We start from the raw sequence: 14,539 nt of genomic DNA on the forward strand, positions 1-14,539 counted from the left end.
AAAAGACAAATTCCAGAGCCTTACCCATGAGAATTTTTTTTTTTTTTAAGTAAGCTCTACACTCAATATGGGGCTTGAACTCATGGCCCCGAGATCAAGGGTCGAATGCTCTACAGACTGAGCCAGCCAGGAACCGCCCCCCCTGAGAATTCTGATTCAATCAATTGCAGAGGCAGAGGGGAAGAGCAGGCATTTTGTTTTTAAGTGTCCCCAGGCAGTGCTCCCCTCCGCAGCACAGGTATTAAAATTGGAACGATACAGAGAAGATGGGCATGCCCCGCACAAGGATGACAGGCAACTTCATGAAGCGTTCCTTATTTTTAAAAAAATAATAAATAAGTATCCCCATGATTCTGATGTCAGCCAGATCTGGCTAACTCTAGGACAACAAGGGAAGAAAAATCTTTTATCATGGCAATAACACTTTTTGGAAAATCATTCTAGAAGTAATATGAGACTGATTATAATGAGGCCAACACCTGCCTTTAATAAGCAAGGATCAGTGCTCTGAAGTCCGACTGGGACTTAGTGATATTAATAGACATTTATACACAAACTTTCAGTATTCAAAATCATCACCTTAAAAAAAAAAAAAAGACTTTATTACTAAACAAAAACTTAGGAATAATCCTGACACCTTTGCTCAAAATACACAACTTACCAACCTCCCTAATATGTTTGTGGTATTTATGTCAGAATTCTGAAAAGGCTGAGGTGATTGTTAATTTAGGTGGTCTTCCTTGCCAACCACATCACTCTCATGAGTATTTGATTCTCCAGCTTCCCTCTCCACACGCTAACAAGCAAATCTGTTCCATCCACTTATGAGGAATATTTGAAATAAAGTTTGTATGTAAATATGGATTTATGAGGAACATTTGAAGACTGAAAGATTGCTACAAATGACTCATCAAGTAACACTGAGCGCCCCTGTGTTTCAACTCTGGATAATGGATTTACATAGCTGTAAGCACATTATCCTAGCTCCCTTTTTGAACGGTGGCCTTGTTTCACAAGACAACTAGCAGGGGCATAAATACTAGGTGTGGCCCCTGGCACACCTGGACACAGAAAGCTATTTGGCCCAAATATCTCAAGCTCTTTTGTTGAATTAGCAATTGCAGTAACTAAGTAGGAGACTGGCAGGTGGGTGTTCTGGAGCCCTTAAAAGCCCTTCTTACAGATGGTTCTGGGTGGTAACTATGACTCAACAATCACAATTCCAAGTTGTTAGGACAAAATACTGGGTAATGTAAAGAGGCATACTCTTAAGTAGTAAGCTGTTTCTTTAAATTCAAGTGCTTTAATGTTTTAAGTGAAAAAAAAATACTAAAATTGGTTACAGGATGGGGCGCCTGGGTGGCTCAGTCGGTTAAGCGTCTGCCTTCGGCTCAGGTCATGATCCCAGGGTCCTGGGATCAAGCCCCGCATTGGGCTCCCTGCTCTGCGGGAAGCCTGCTTCTCCCTCTCCCACTCCCCCTGCTTGTGTTCCCTGTCTTGCTGTGTCTCTCTCTGTCAAATAAATAAATGAAATCTTTAAAAAAAAAAAATTGGTTACAGGAAAGTATTGTAGAACCCAACTTTTCCTTATTTAACACTACGTGTTTAATACAAGAGAAAACAGTGTAACTACCTGTTCACGATACCTCAACTCCTGAAACATTACACAGCCTTTTGTTCAAATAGGCTGAGCCACTGCGCTGACCCAAGACTAAGAAGCAAATTGATACTAGTTTGAAGTAATTCCTTTTATATCCAATTTACTTCCTCCGAGAACAGGTTAATGAGGGTCTCACCTGCTGTTCATTTTCAAGTTCTCATTCCTCCACCTCAAGTCCCCTGTTTGCAAATTTAAATATAAAACACAGAATGGTCAAAGACAAGTGTTTGATTAACAAGATGGTGAGCCCAGACAGATGACATAATGAGGCAGTTATTGCCTTCATAAAAATTCTATCTTACTGGCATATAATTAAGACTTAAAATCTAAATTCAACCTTCAAATTTCATCTTCCTCCATCCTAATAAAACTAACTATAGGAGGCCAGATCCACTGGTCTAGTATTCAGAATTGTCTTCTACAAGCCAGGACATTTCTTAAAGTACAGAGCAGTGTAAAAATATTGAATGTGAAGGCAAATAAAAAGTTCTTTATCTTAACAACTGAAATAACATCACCTGTCTTAGCTAACTCACAGGCTCACTGTTTAGAGTGGGATGTTTGTTATAATAGAGTATAATAGCATAGAGTGTATTACAAATGTTAATAACTATTTAAATTATGATCACCACAGGCTAAGCATTAGATCAGGAGGGTATCTTATCCAGAAAAGTCTTACTTCCAATTTTAATACATTTTCATTATTAAACAATTGATTTGAGAATAAATATCTCTTAACTATAAGCAAGGGGTCTCTCAACTAACTTATTACACTAGAAAATATGTATATTTCAAATTAAAATGGATAGAATTTTAAAACTCTGTGATTAGCATTTTCTTCCATAAAGAGAGACAAAATAGTGGCATCAAGCTCCTGTTTACAAGTCTCAGCCACATCTACTCTGCAAACACTTAGCTAAAACATTTCATTCAGATGCAGACTATAACATGTTGGATTCATTCGCAAATCCAGTGAAGTGGTTAAGGGAGACCACAAAATTAGAATCCCCTAGTGGGTGCAGTTTTTTATTTTAAAAACTCAGCATAATCATAGTCCATCTTAATGAAAATGTATACTGTGGAAATCCAATATTACTTAAGTAAACACCAGTGGAATAGTGATAATTAGAGCTATTGCCATTTACTCAGCACCTATCACATGCCAGGCATTGTGAGATGGCCTTTAAATACTCAATTTCAATCTTCACAACAACCAAAAATTTGTACTTGTCCAAGGTCATAACGCTCATAAGTGGGATTTGAACCCAGATCCCTTTTACTACAGAGCTTGATCATTTCCCTCTCTGCTGCACAGCTTTCTCCTAGGCAAAACTCCCAAAACTCAAGCGAGGCTTGGATCTGCTCCTGTTGCTTTGGCCTCCCACCAGATGATGCAATCACTAGGCTCGGCTTGATCCCAAAGGAACCGGGGAGGTTATAATTTACCAAACCCCCAAAGAGATTTAAATGGGCAAATCAGTCTATAGCCAGATTAGTTGAGGTAACTACAAAGCTAGAGTGAAGAGTACCCATTATAAAAATCAAATAATTTTTAAAAACACAATAATATTTATTAAATGCTTGTTCTGTGCTCAGCATTGTTTTAGGAACTGAAGAACAGACTGGATGAAAGATTTGTATTAAAATTTTCAGCAGAGGGGCGCCTGGGTGGCTCAGTCGTTAAGCATCTGCCTTCGGCTCGGGTCGTGATCCCAGGGTCCTGGGATCGAGCCCCGCATCAGGCTCCCTGCTCAGCGGGAAGCCTGCTACTCCCTCTGCTTGCATTCCCTCTCCCGCTGTCTCTCTCTGTCAAAAAATAAATCTTAAAAAAAAAAAAAGTTTAAAAAAAATTTTTTTTCAGCAGAGAGGGAAAATGTAAATAACATTAATTCACTGTTATACCAAGACAAAAGCTACCTGTGTGTACAGAACAGAACATAGCAGCCCTAAAATATTAACTGAGTCAACTCATATCAGGAAAATTAATTACTCCAAATATCTTTTCTGCTTATCTCATGTATATGCATTTCTCTAGCAGGGGAATTGCTGGGCTTCAGAGTCAGCATATCTTTGACTTTCTAGATAATTCCAAACTGGTTTCCAAAGTAGTCATACCAAGTTATATTCCTATCAGCCAGGTATGAATGTTCCTATTGCTCAACAGCATCAGGATTCGGTATTGCCAACTGTAATTTAGGTATGCAGTAATATGGCACTATGGTTGTAATTTGCATTTCCTTGATTAACAAGGTTGAACACCTTATTATGTGTTCATTAGACATTTGGATATCTCCTTTTCTGAAGTGCCTGTTCAAGACTTCCACCCATTATTCTATTAGTGCAGGTAACATCTTATTTAAGATAAGATTCTATATCCAAGGGACACCTGGGTGGCTCAGTCGTTAAGCATCTGCCTTCGGCTCAGGTCATGGTCCCAGGGTCCTGGGATCGAGCCCCGCATCCGGCTCCCTGCTCAGCGGGAGGCCTGCTTCTCCCTCTCCCACTCCTCCTGCTTGTGTTCCCTCTCTTACTGTGTCTCTCTCTGTCAAATAAATAAATAAAATCTTTAAAAAAAAAAAAAGATTCGGGTGCCTGGGTGGCTCAGTTGGTTAAGCGACTGCCTTCGGCTCAGGTCATGATCCTGGAGTCCCTGAATCGAGTCCCGCATCGGGCTCCCTGCTCGGCGGGGAGTCTGCTTCTCCCTCTGACCCTCCCCCCTCTCATGTGCTTGCTCTCTCTCATTCTGTCTCTCTCAAATAAATAAATAAAAAAAATAAAAATAAAAAATAAAAATAAAAAGATTCTATATCCAAGACCTATACTGAGGTCATGAATATATTCTCCTATATTAACTTCTAAAAGCTTTATTGTTTTGTCTTTCATTTGCCATGCCTCCTGGGTCATAAATTAAGTGTCTGAACATGTGTGAATCTATTTCTGTACTCCTCACAGTGTTCTACTGATCAATTAGTCTATCCTGGTGCAAATACCACACTGTCTTAATTATGACAGCTCTTCTTGATCTCCAGTAGAGATGTTTTTCCAATTTATTTTTTCCTTTTCAAGAGTCTCTTGCCTTTTCTTGGGCATTAACAAAACGTTTAGTATCAGCTTGTCTATTTTTTCAAATTTGCTGGGATTACATTAAATCTTAAGTCTGTTTCCAAAGAATTAACACCTTGCAATATAAATCTTCCGATCCTTGAACCAGTGTATCTTCTTCATTTATTTAGGTTTCACTTAAAGTCACTCAAAAAAGTCATAGAATTTTTTCTGTAAAGGTCTTTTATACATATTTTGTTAGATTTAAAATATATCTCCAATAGTTTTTTTTCAAAGATTTTATTTTTAAGCCATCTCTACACCCAGTGTGGTACTTGAACCCACAACCCCAAGATCAAGTCACATGCTCTACCAATTGAACCAGCCAGGTGTCCCATATCTCCTATAAATGGTGAAAAACCATGGATCTGAAAAAAAGATATGACTGTTTCTAAATTTTATTTTTTAATTTTTTTTAAAGATTTTTTTAATTTATTTGACAGAGAGAGACAGCAAGAGAGGGAACACAAGTAGGGGGAGTGGGAGAGGGAGAAGCAGGCTCCCTGCCGAGCAGGGAGCCCGATGCGGAGCTCGATCTCAGGACCCTGGGATCATGACCTGAGCCGAAGGCAGACGCCCAACGACTGAGTCAGCCACCCAGGTGCCCCTAAATTTTTTTATTTTTAAGTAATCTCTACACCCAACGTGGGGCTCAAACCCACAACTCTGAGATCAAGAGTTACATGCTCCATCGACTGAGCCAACCAGGTGCCCCAAAAAGATATGATATTTTTTAATGATGTATAGAAAGATACCATTTTTTAGATATTATTTATTTATTTATTTATTTATTTGAGAGAGAGCGAGCACAAGCAGGGGGAGAAGCAGAGAGAGAGGGAGAGAGAATCTCAAGCACATTCCTCACTGAGCACAGAGCCCAACACAGAGCTCAATCTCACGACCCTGGGATCATGACCTGAGCCAAAACCAAGAGTCAGAAGCTTAACTGACTGAGCCACCAAGGCACCCCAAAAGATACTGTTTTTTTGATGAGACACCTAGACTTTGGGATAACTCATATAGAATTCATATATAAATATGAATATAAACATTCTTAAAAAAATTTTTTTTAAGATTTTATTTATTTATTTGCCAGAGAGAGACACAGCGAAAGGGGAACACAAGCAGGGGGAGTGGGAGAGGGAGAAGCAGGCTTTCCACTGAGCAGGGGGCCCGATGTGGGGCTCGATCCCAGGACTGTGGGATCATGACCCAAGCCGAAGGCAGATGCTTAAGAACTGAGCCACCCAGGCGCCCCAAAATTTTTTAATGGAACAAAATTCATCAGAGTACAATTTCTGCTGCATAATTTAGTTTAGTTTTGGGTATTTTTTTTAAGTACTCTTTACCCTCAACCTGGGGCTCAAACTCACAACCCCAAGATCAAGAGTCACATGCCCCACTGATTGAGTCAGCCAGGCTCTCCATAATTTAGGGGGAGGGAGGTTGCTGTTGTTTTTTAAGATTTTATTTATTTATTTATTTTAGAGAGAGAGAGAGTGTGAGCGGGGAGGGGCAGAGGGGAAAGGAGAGGAAGAAAGAATCTGAAGCAGACTCGGTGCTGAGCACAGAGCCCAAAGTGGGGCTAGATCCCACCACCAGGAGATCATGACCTGAGATGAAACCATAAGTCAGACCCTCAAGCGACTGAGCCACCCAGGTACCCCCCCCAATTTAGTTTTAATTCTAGAATTAACATTTTATAGTTATGTCATATCTTACTTCAACAGGTTTAACGTACTTGAGAAAACTTATATGTTACATAAACAAGTATCCTAAACACCAATTGGTTGTAGGTCCTTATATTTATCAATGTATGAAGTACTTAATTAAAATCCAGAATAGGGCGCCTGGGTGGCTCAGTTGGTTAAGCGGCTGCCTTCAGCTCAGGTCATGATCCTGGAGTCCCGGGATTGAGTCCCGCATCGGCTCCCTGCTCAGCATGGAATCTGCTTCTCCCTCTGACCCTCCCCCCTCTCATGCTCTCTCTATCTCATTCTCTCTCTCAAATAAATAAATAAAATCTTTAAAATAAATAAATAAATAAAATCCAGAATAATTTCATTCATCAACTTCAAGAGAAGATGGATAAATGAGTAAAGACACTGAAATCTAATTAATATACACACCGTTGCCTGAGATTGAGAACCCACACACCTTGCTCCTAGCCTTAGCTCCCACCGCTCCCACATCATTCACTAAATTGTCTCCTTATTCTCATCTGTAAACTAGTTACAATACTGTTCTGTCAGTGTCACACATTAAGGATGAAATGTAAACAGATGCCTTAGAAAACACACGAAAAAGTTTAGTCAAACGCAAAGCAACAATTAGCCACAGGTGTTAGAGCTATTCCGCCATCAGAAGGACATGATAATAAGGTTGCCTATAATCACAGTTTGTAGTAAGACCGAAAACAGACTGGCCTCAAGATTTTCAAGCAAGAAGAGATTTGCACACAAAAAATAAAAATTCTGAAGTAAAAGGGAGAAAATCTAGGAAATCACCTCGAATATCTTAAAATTAATTACCTTCACTCCTTTATTCCTCCAAACATCTTAGAATCCAGTAAGGAAATGGCATTCTTGTACTGCATTCTATATGAGGAGGCTAAAATCTATCCATCACTTCTCGGAATTTATAACATATTTAGGAAACAAGAAATAAGCATAAATAATTGCTACATGATACAAATTAAGTACTCAATAAATGCTATTATTACAAAACAGTACAAAAATCCTGTAGGACATTCAGAGACAAAAGGGATCACTTTCTTTTTTTTTTTTTTTTAAGATTTTATTTACTTATTTGACAGAGAGAGACACAGTGAGAGAGGGAACACATGCAGGGGGAGTAGGAGAGGGAGAAGCAGGCTTCCTGCGGAGCAAGGAGCCCGATGCGGGACTCGATCCCAGGACCCTGGGATCATGACCTGAGCTGAAGGCAGACACTTAACTACTGAGCCACCCAGGAGCCCCAAGGGATCACTTTCAAGTAAGATGGTCAACAGGAACTCAATGAAGAATGTGTGTAGGGGTTGGCAAACTACAGCCCAAGGGTGCCTCAACACCTGTTTTTGGATATAGCCTGTGAGCTAAGAATGGTTTTTACATTTTAAAATACTTGAAAAAGGGCTCTTGGGTGGCTCAGTCTGTTAAGCGTCTGCCTCCAGCTCAGGTCATGATCCCAGGGTCCTGGGATGAAGTCCCACATTGGGCTCCCTGCTTGGCGGGGAGTCTGCTTTTCCCTCTACCCCTCCCCCCTGCTTCTGCGTGTGCTCTCTCTCAAATAAATAAAATATTTTTTTAAATAATAAAATAAAATAGTTGAAAAGACTCCAAAAAAAGAGTATTTCATAACACATGAAAGTTATAGTACATCACACTTTGGGGTCCATAAATAAAGTTTAATTGGAACACAGCCATGCTTCACATGACAGGGGTGAAGGAGCAGTTGTAACAGGGACCATATGGCCCACAAAACCACAAATATTTACTCCCTGGTTCTTTACCGAAAAAAAGTTTACCAACCAACTGCTCAAGAAAGATGGGTGGGATTTTGGTGGACAGAACTAGAGGAGGAGGTGGGGGTTGGGGGGATGACACAAACATTCCATTTGAGAAATGAAGGTGTGAAAACATGAAGGAAAACTCCAGAAAACTTCAGGGACAGTGGGAAGACTGGTTTGGCTGAAGCAGAGGGTCCAAAATCGGTAGTCACTGAGCCACTGATCACTATGTGCTTTGTTACTGAGCCATTTATATTATTGCAGTGCCTGATAACAAGCATTCTCACACCAAGACTATGAGATTGGTACTATTATTATCCCCATTAATAATTAAGAACTAGTTAAATGATGGGTGCCTGGGTGGCGCAGTCCATTGAGCAACTGACTCTTGGTTTCGGCTGAGGTTGTGATCTCAGGGTGGTGAGATCGAGCCACGCATGGGGCTCTGCGCTCAGCCCTCAGCACAGCACAGAATCTTCTTGAGACTCTCCCTTTCCCTCTGCCCCTCCACACCAGGCTCTCTGTCTCTCTTGCTGTCTCTCTCTAAAATATAAATAAATCTTAAAAAAACTAGTTATATGATTTAATAAAGAAACTACTCTGTCAAATAAATAAATAAAATCTTTAAAAAGGGGGCGGGGGTGCCTGGGTGACTCAGTTAAGTGTCTGCCTTTGGCTCATGTCATGACCCCAAGGTCTTGGGATCAAGTCCTATGTTGGGCTCCTTGCTCAGCGGGGAGTCTACTTCTCCCTCTCCCTCTGCCTGCCTCTCCCCCTGCTTGTGTGCTCTCTTCCTCTGTCAAATAAGTTAATAAAATCTTAAAAAAAAAAAAAAAGAAAGAAAAAGAAAGAAAGAAACTAAGCTTACAGATTTTATGTAGTGGGCCCAAGATGAGTCAATTGAATCTAGTCTATGAATCTAGGTTTCTTTGCCTGCAGAGCCCATGCTGTTCAATGCTACAACATACCAAACCTCCATACAGGGTAGAAGGAAATATTTGTTTTCAAATACAGGCATAAAAAGAACATGGTTTTATCTGTAAGCTATGACTCTTTTGTGTTTTTTTAAAAGGAGAGTTGTCCCATGAGCTGGTCCAAAGTGTTCCACACTTGGAATTAAACTATCGTGGCCCTCTTCCTAAATCATAGGAGGAAAAAAAAATGTGAGCTTGATTTTCTCAATTTCAACTTTCTCCCAGAAGTATTTCTTAAATCTTTGAAAAAATGACACATTATAAAAATCAATGAGTAAGTAGCAGACCAAGTTTGGTAAAATTCAGCTGATTATGCTTAGCTTGACTTTTTTTTAATGGATTATGTGCTCAATAGATTTTCATTTTATTATTTTAAGTTCAAATGATTAATTGAGTTTATTAATTCAGTAACAGTTAACTCAATTACCTATAAGTGGTTTTAAGGTTTTCTTCAAAAGAATAATGCTTCTGTGAGAGCTATCATAAGCATTAGGAAAAAAATCAGGCACACCTACATATTAGCAGTATCTATTAGATGAAACTATAGAAACCAAAAGATAATACATTGTATGAGGGCTTACTGCTACTTGGAAACACCCCACTCCCATTAAACTAAGTCTAAGGCCCCGCAGTTCAACAGAAATACCATGCAAGCCACACAGGCAAGCCACATATGTAATTTTAAATCTTCTGTAGCCACATTTTTTTAAAAGTTGAAACAGGTGAAATTGCAATAATATAATTATTTAACCTAGTATATGTAACATATTATCATTTCAACATATAATCAATATTTTAAGAGCACCTGGCTGGCTCAGTGGGAAAAGCACGTGACTCTTGATCTCGGGGTCATGAGTACAAGCCCAACATTGGGTATAGAGATTACTTAAAAATAAATAAATAAATTTTATAATCAACATTTTATCAATTGAATTTTTTTTTCCCACTGAATCTCAAAATCTGGCATAAAAGTATTTTACACTTACAGCACTAGGCAAATTTCAAGTGCTCCACAGCCACGTGTGGCCAGTGGCTACCATATTGGATTGCACAGATCTAAGGGATAGCTCTTCTAAAAATCACAATCGGAAAAAGGCCGTGGGTTACAACCAGCAAATCAGACCTAGAAAGTGAAAGACATGGATCAAGAAAGGGAGATTGTAGCTCCAATATTCTAATGTTGAAATAAGAGTTCAACTAGGAAATGAATAACAAACAATAATGGACCATTTTAGCAGATAATGACCTTTCAGCAATCTACTTGGGGTTCTTAAAATATTGCAGTGTTGATCCTATAATGTTTGTTTTCTCTACATTGTAACTAGTCTTGCTATAATTGTTATTTGAGATTATCCATAATCTCCCCCCTCCCTCTCCATTTCCTCACCCCCACCACCCCCCACCCCCACCCCCGCCAAGGAATTTTCTAACTATTTCAAAGTTATCAAAAAACAAAACAAAACAAAACCTACTTCCAGGTGCTTTCCACAACCTGAACAAATTTAAAATCTACACAGGTAATTTGTAAACCACTGAAGGATCTGGGGAAGGGAATGGAAATAATGTTTCAGTACTAATAGTGAAGTATCCATGTCACAGAAGGAGGGGGAGGAAATAAACTGGAAAGGCACTAGTTCAGAATGTTCCACATGAATCTTGAAATATGGTTGTAGCCTTGAGAACAAAAAAGGACAGAGACCAGATTTAGCAGTGATTCAAGTAAATCAGGTAAACAGTATCATGCCAGAAGAGGGAGAAGAAGACTTCAAAGGAGACTGACCAAAATAATGAAGTCAGCAGCTCCCCCTTACCTTCCTTCCCCTACACAGTACTCCAGGAGAATCCCAGAGGGACCATTCTGCAAAGATTTGCTCCTAGCAAACATTTCCTTTTTCTTAACTCACTAGCTCTTTCTAGACACCAGACCAAATTCTCATTTGCTAATCTATTAAAGTACCTATGATAAATTTAAGCAGTAATAAATTCTGCTTATAAAAAACATACAAATTCCTGGAGGGGGTGTGTCTACACTCTGGGAAAAGAGGTGGGGCAGGGGAAGATTATTTTAGGTGGTAATAGGTCAAAGTACATCAGCATTCAATTTTAAAACAAACTGACTAAACAATTCAAACACTGCAATGACAACATGTTTAGTAGTTTATCACTTTTACCAACTGAAAGTATGTAGTTACAATGTGTTTACTAGTGCTTGAAATGTAAAATTAAGGAAACTATAATTATAGCTCAATATTTTTCAACTCTGATCAACTCTGCGTGTTACTCAGAAACCTATCCCATTAGGACATGTTTCTAAAAAGTAAAATGAATCAAATGTTATAATTCTTTCAGTTCAGAGGGTTTCATAATGCCCCCTTCAAGCAATGGGGAAAAGTACTACAGTGGCAAATCATCAGTGAAGTCATTAGAGTACCGATCTACATGAAAAACAAAACTAGAAACAAAAGCCAAATATGATGCCAAGTTTGTAAAAATGTTTCATACACACACCAAGATTTGAAGCACACTAAAATATCAGCAAGGATTATCTGTGGTAATTTTACTTTAGGTAATTTTTATTTTAACCTGTTTCTATATTTTCTGTGTTTTCTACAATGATCATAAATTATTGTTAAAACTAGTAAGAAAAAATAAAATTAGACAAGTGGAAACTGAGGTTGTACCAATCAATTTAGTATTATATCGGATTGATAGGCTATCCCTTATACCACCATATTCTAAGCAAAAAGCATTCAGGGCCCTTGAAGACATGAACTTTGCCTTATCTATAATACATACTTGATTACATTCACATGTACAATATATGATGCGCAGATTAATACTTGTGCTGCACAACATTTGGAAACTAAAAATGGTTCATTTAGGAAAAGAGAAAGCAGGTAAGCACCCTTGCAAAACAAAGGAGAGCCAAGAGTGGATGGTCAAGGAATCAAGGTTGGGAATAACCTCTTGGCCCAAAATTTTAAAATGTAGATCTACTACAAATTGTTTTCTTTCTTTATTTTTTTAAGATTTTATTTATTTACTTGTCAGAGAGAGCACAAGCAGGGGGCCCCGCAGAGGGAGAAGCAAGCTCCCCATTGAGCAAGGAGCCCAGTGCGGGACTCCATCTATCCCAAGACCTGGGATCATAACCTGAGCCGAAGGCAAGACAGACGCTTAACCGACTGAGCCACCCAGGCGACCCTAAATTGTTCACTTTAAAACGGCCCCTTTTTTGTCCATTTCACCTCTACTCACTAAAAAAGTAAAGGTAGACTTCTAAATATACCAGATTGAATCAGCACTACTTTAAAACGCGGCTTTGCCCCCCAACAAAGGCCATTTTCTCAATTCTAGAGTAACATGTAACTATGATTCATCAGCGTGGAAACTATTGTGGTGCCGGGAATGGAATGGGTAGAAGAGTACCAAAAACAGTGTACCTTCCTGCCTTCAAAGAGCTTACTGCAATTGGGAGAGGGATAACAAAGTAACGGGTGGTGGAAAGAGGTCACAAAACAGTCACGAGTGATTTTGTTGGTTTTAAAATAATGAAAGTTAAGTACTGTTGAGGTTAAAAAACTTTGTGGAACAAGATTTGAACAGACGATGGTGCAGAATTAGGCACATGGCTGAGCTGGGTAGGACTCATCGCACACTTAATCCTCGATGACAGCACCAAAACCAGCCCTCTCTGGGCTTAAGCGTACACAAACATTGATTGAAAATTGACTGAAATCCAACAAATCCGCCAAGCAAGGCGAAACACGCACGCACGCAAAATTCAACAGCGCTGCGTTCATTTTCCTTGGTAGAGTACCTAATACCTGGCTACTGACTAAAAAAGGCTTAACGAAAGCTGATGATCGGCTGGAATCTCTACACCATCAACCCGCTCCCAAAGGACCTCTGGCTCACGCCTTTGCACGCAACACCGAGCGCAGGTTGACCTCGGCCTCCGCCCTGCCCACCCCGGGACGCTGTTTACCAAGACTGACCCAAACGTGCTATCCGCACGCCCCTCCAAGCCGGGCCTCCCCGGGTCCCGGCGACGCCAACTTGTAAATATGGGACTGGGAGGGGGGGACCCGCAATCAATGGCAGGTGGGTGGCGCGGCCTCACGAGACAAAGCAGGGCGCCCCATCCGAGGGAGCCCTCCATCGCGCCGGCCGGCTGCCCGCCTGGCCCCGAGGCCCGGGCCGCGCCGCCACCCCCGCGCTGCCCCCCGGGTACCCGGCGGGCGGAGACCGCCCGCTGCACCCCGAGCGGCCGCCGCACCCCGAGCGCCGGCCCAACCGCTGCGGCAGGAGCGCGCAGGGCGCCCAACTGCCGTCCCGGCCCAACCAACGCGGGCAGGGGAGGAGAGGTGCGCGCGGCCGGCGGAGCGTGCGAGCCACTCGGGGGTCGCAGGGGGGAGGCTGCGCGCGGGGGAGGCAGGGGCCAAGAGGCGCCGAAGCCATCGCTGAACGCAGCGCCAGGAGGGGCTCCTTTAGGGGGTTTTGCCCCTTTCCCCTTGGAAGGTGCAGATGGTTTGACCCCCCACCCCGAGTGAGGTGCCTTGTCCCAGCCCCGGCTGGACTGTACCATCGGGCGGTGCCGCCGGGATTTCTCCCCCCCACCACCACCATCAGTTTCCCCCCCCACCCGGGTCCGCGGTCGGTTGGCCCCGGCCGGGCTCTGAGACGCGGAAAGAGCTTGGCGCCATTTTGGGTGGGACTAAGCAAAGACGAAACACCCTCCCAGTCGATGGGGTACTCTGGACGCTGGCTTATCCGGTTCCCTTAATCCTTTAGGTACTTACACGACGTTGGGTGAGGGGAGCTGGAAGATCAGCGGGTCCCCGATCCTCTCTCCCTAGGGGTGATGGAAATCAAACCCCCCCCGCCACCTCCAGGTGGTTCTTCCCGCCGCAGAGTGGGAGCAGCATAAAAGGCGGGGCCTTATTAGCATAATCTGCCTGGCAACCTGATCTCGACGTTATGCGATTGGTTGAACTCTGTAAACCCCATGCCCTGCCTAGAGACGAGTAACGCTGGGGCGAACTGACAGGCCCAGATTTAAGACTCATGACGAAGATCCTGAGACGCTTATTCAGGCGGCAGAGAAAGCCAAAAGGAGATTCACACAATGGCCCAATGACTGAAGGCCTCTTTATTTCGTGCTCTGCTGTTCATTTAAAACCCAATCAAAGAGCGGGTCTCAGGCAGCGCTCGCCTGCGTTTGTACTCTAAGCCAATCAGAAAAGCCGACTCTTCGAATTCAGGGTCAAGCCGGCCCTAAGGGTCCCGTGGCTG

At 41.8% G+C, this 14,539-nt stretch overlaps 1 protein-coding gene and 1 non-coding gene across 4 annotated transcripts in view; one reads left to right on the forward strand and one right to left on the reverse strand.

The window, feature by feature from the left end:
• PRDM10 (PR/SET domain 10) overlaps positions 1-14,261 on the reverse strand; it is a 95,754-nt gene extending 81,493 nt beyond the window's left edge. For all 3 annotated transcript variants that reach the window (XM_032426299.1, XM_032426298.1, XM_032426297.1), the window contains exon 1: positions 14,047-14,261. The gene's annotated coding sequence lies outside the window, so the exon portion shown is untranslated. The remainder of the gene's footprint in view (positions 1-14,046) is intronic.
• LOC116645930 lies at positions 218-322 on the forward strand. Its single transcript, XR_004302045.1, has one exon. It is a non-coding gene; the product is annotated as a U6 spliceosomal RNA (small nuclear RNA).
• Positions 14,262-14,539: the final 278 nt, after the last annotated feature.

This window comes from Phoca vitulina, unplaced genomic scaffold (genome assembly GCF_004348235.1).
Source record: "Phoca vitulina isolate PV1807 unplaced genomic scaffold, GSC_HSeal_1.0 scaffold34, whole genome shotgun sequence".
NCBI lineage: Eukaryota > Metazoa > Chordata > Mammalia > Carnivora > Phocidae > Phoca > Phoca vitulina.